This window comes from Aptenodytes forsteri, unplaced genomic scaffold, assembly GCF_000699145.1.
Source record: "Aptenodytes forsteri isolate BGI_AS27 unplaced genomic scaffold, ASM69914v1 Scaffold172, whole genome shotgun sequence".
NCBI lineage: Eukaryota > Metazoa > Chordata > Aves > Sphenisciformes > Spheniscidae > Aptenodytes > Aptenodytes forsteri.
In genome coordinates this window covers 7,212,270-7,216,166 of record NW_008795018.1, presented here as the reverse complement: position 1 = coordinate 7,216,166, position 3,897 = coordinate 7,212,270, and positions in this window count along the sequence as shown.

Here is a 3,897-nt window from a genome sequence, read left to right as displayed (position 1 = left end):
TAGTTTGAAGAAAAGAGAAAATTCTACTTCAGAAAAAAAAAAGCGCCATTGTCCAAGAGAAAGAAAAATCTCTTTTTCTGTATTCCTTTCCATACAGCCCTCTAAAGTTGCTTGAAGAATGTTTTTCAGGAGTGGGAGCAGTTTCAGGACTTATGCTTACAGCCAACCTTTTCAGTATCTGCTTAAAGTGCCTGGAGTACAGTACAGACACTTCTATATCATTTACTTTCAAATTGTAGGACTCTAAATAAATAAAAAGTAAATAAATAAAGTGTAAAATAATCCACAGTTTTTGCTTTAAAGTCACTCACTGAAGCAGATAAAAAAATACAGTTTTTAAGTAACCAATCAAAAAAGTAAGTACATATATATTTACTGAGGGTATATTTATTGGATAGAGTCTGGAGCTTATGTAGAATTTGTAAAGGCTATTTATACCACTGTCAATTTCTCTTAGCAATAGAGCTAACTGATTTATCACAGTTAATGTCAGTATTCATCTACTTCCAGTTTTTCTAACACAGTCAGGCAAGACATACAAGGCTGAGTGGATCTTTATAACAAAAGTCAGAGTACATACATTTTGCAGCACCAGTGATTCATGTTCTCAGATTCACATTCACAGCACCATTCTACACCTGCAAAAATTCAAAATATAGTCAAATAGGTAGGATATTTGGCCAACTTGCATTTATAAACTAACAAATTTCTAAACACTCACAGGCCTTGCCTTTTAATCCATTTGCTGCCTGGCAGTCTGTGTCGTCTTCATGTATACTTTCCTGAATTAAATTTTCCATGCTGTGAACAAGGTTAGAAGATGAAAAAGAAGAAGGAAAAAAAAAGAAAAAAAAAGAAATCAGATTCTTTTTTCTCACACAGTACTGTCATTCTGTTATATCGAATGTTGCTTCCAGGATCTGATTTAGCAGCATTCAAGGATAGAATAGGCCATGAAACAAAGAAACTGCTTTAAAAAATAAAAAATTAAAATAATAAAACAATATTCTTTATGAAGAAAATAAAATCAAACATCAAACTGTGCTTGGAAATATTATATGAAATTTTCAACAACAACAAAATCTAACCAGTTGATAGTCTAGAATTTGTGACACTCTTATAAGAAATACTATCCAGTCTCCATTCTGCCAGAATCACTTAGAGTATGCAGCTGACATCTGTTGGACCCCACTGAACCAGTAGACAGGATTAAATTTTATTTTTAAAGCGGACTAGTTCCAACAAAACTCTCAGAAAAGGAAAAGCTTAAAAATGTCTTCTTTGTCCTCAATGAGTGTCCTAAATATTAGGAGATTGGCTCCTCTTTATTTGAATCTAAAACTTGACATGGACTGGATAAATCTTCTTAATAAGCATTTAAATGAGGGAAAAATATTTAAACTCTGACAGGACCTAACCAAGCAGCCAGCCATTCGTGTTTTCTATACTGAGTCCTATACTATTACATTGGAAAAAGGAAGACTTATAACTGCAGACACAACAGTTATACATATATTTTTATATATATATTTTCCTGATGTCTTCAGTAAAAAAAAGATCAGCAAAACCTACCAAAAATGGGGAAAAAAGGAAAGAAAGACACATTTTTATTGACTTTTTGGTGTTTTCCAAAATATGTTCAAAATTAATTTGCTTAACCAACCTGAAAACCTGCAACGAGATGATTGGTTTGGTGGGTGAGGGGAGAGCAGCAGATGTTGTTTATCTCAACTTCAGTAATGCTTTTGACACTGTCTGCCATAACATCTTCACTGACAAACTGATGAAGTAAGGACTAGGTTTGTGAAGCGTATTGAAAACTGCCTCAACTGCTGGACTCAGACAGTTGTGATCAGTGTCACAAAGTCTAGCTGGAAGCTGGTCACCAGTAGTGTACCCCAGGGATCGATACTGCGGCCAATGTGGTTTAACACCTTCATTCATAACCTGGATAATGAGTCAGAACGCGCCCTCAGTAAATTTGGAGATAATAGAAAACTGGGAGGAGTGGCTGATACACTTGATGGTTGTGCTGCCCTTCGGAGGGACCTTGACAGGCTGGAGAAATGGGCTGAGAGGCTGAAGTTCAAATTAGGGAAATGAAAAGTCCTTTACCTGCGGAAGAATAATCCCATCCATCAGTATACACTTGGGCTGACCAGCTAGAAAGCAGCTCTGCAGAGAAGGACATGGGTTTTCTGGTGGACAAGAAAGTGAACATGAGCCAGCAATACAGCCTTGCAGCAAAGGCCAACAGCATCCTGGGTGGCATTAGGAGTGTTGCCAGCTGGTTGATGGAGGTGATCCTTTCCCTCCGCTCTGCCCTGGTGAGACCACACCTGGAGTGCTAGGTCAAATGCTGGGCTTCCCATTACAAGAAAGATATGGAACATCCTGGAGTGAGTCCAGCAGAAGGCCACAAAGATGATTAAGGGATTGGAACACTGACATATAAGTAGAGTCTGAGATTGCTGGGACTGTTAAGCCTGGAGAAGAGAAGGCTCTGGGAAATCTTATCCATGTGTACAAATGCCTGATGGGGGGGAACGAAGAAGGAGCCTGAGTCTTCTCAGTGGTGTCCAGTGAAAGGACAAGAGGCAATGGCCAGAAATGGAAATACAGGAAATTCCATTTAAACATGAGAAAACACTTTTTTACTGAGAGAATGATTGAATGTCAGAAGAGGTTGCGCAGAGATGTTGTGGAGTCTCCATCCTTGGAGATATATAAAAGTGGCCTTGCCATTGCACTAAACATCCTACTTTAGATGGCTCTGTTCTGAGCAGGGAGGAACAAACTAAGTGATCTCCAGCAGTCCCTTCTGACCTCACTGATTCTGTGATTCTGTGAAAACTGAAGTGCTGTTCTGGTGATAGTTCACTTCAGAAACATAATGCAAACCAGATTGAAAAAGACTTGGGTCCCTTTGCCCTCTTCAGTCTTCCTTCATTGTTCCGGTAGACCTTATACTCTTAAACACCTCTGCATGCCCTCATACGATACCAAGGACATGCTTACATGTGTTATCAGTATCTTGAAAATAAAAAAAAAAAAAACCCAACAAAACCCCACATTATTTTCTTCCTTGAAATACAGTCTTCATGTAATATCAATCATTGTCAAATGAAAAACTCAACAAAGTAATGATCTCAAGTGATAGGAGCTTCAGATCAGGGTAGGTACACTCATAAGGAAGACAGCATTGATGTAGTCAGCGTCCTGTAGCAGGAGCTAGCTTTGTGCATCATGGATAAAAACTAGTTGAATACATAATCAGAGATCATTTGTCAACTTTTGTTTAGCTTATAGGCATAGCCAGTAGAATAAAGTATATAATCTGAATGTACCTTGGTGATATGACACGCTCTTTTAAGACTGTATTATAAGTAGATTTGAGTCTCCTGGAACTCCTGTCATTAGACCCCTGATTGCTGATACTACTCAATCACTAGATTTTTCTCTAGTAAAATTTTTGACTGTTTTAGCTGTTAAGCTTCAAGGCAAGACCAGGATTGAAAGCAAAGATCAACCAAAGACCCATGTGAAAAGACAGTAGGGTTAAGAAATTTAAAGAAAGTTAAAGAAAGTTAAAGAATGTTAAAGAAAGTTCCTGTCATTAGACCCCTGATTGCTGATACTACTCAATCACTAGATTTTTCTCTAGTAAAATTTTTGACTGTTTTAGCTGTTAAGCTTCAAGGCAAGACCAGGATTGAAAGCAAAGATCAACCAAAGACCCATGTGAAAAGACAGTAGGGTTAAGAAATTTAAAGAAAGTTAAAGAAAGTTAAAGAATGTTAAAGAAAGTTAAAGATTGTTAAAGTTAAAGAAATTTTTTATGCTGAGGGTGGTGAAACACTGGCACAGGTTGCCCAGAGAGGTGGGGGTGCCCCCACC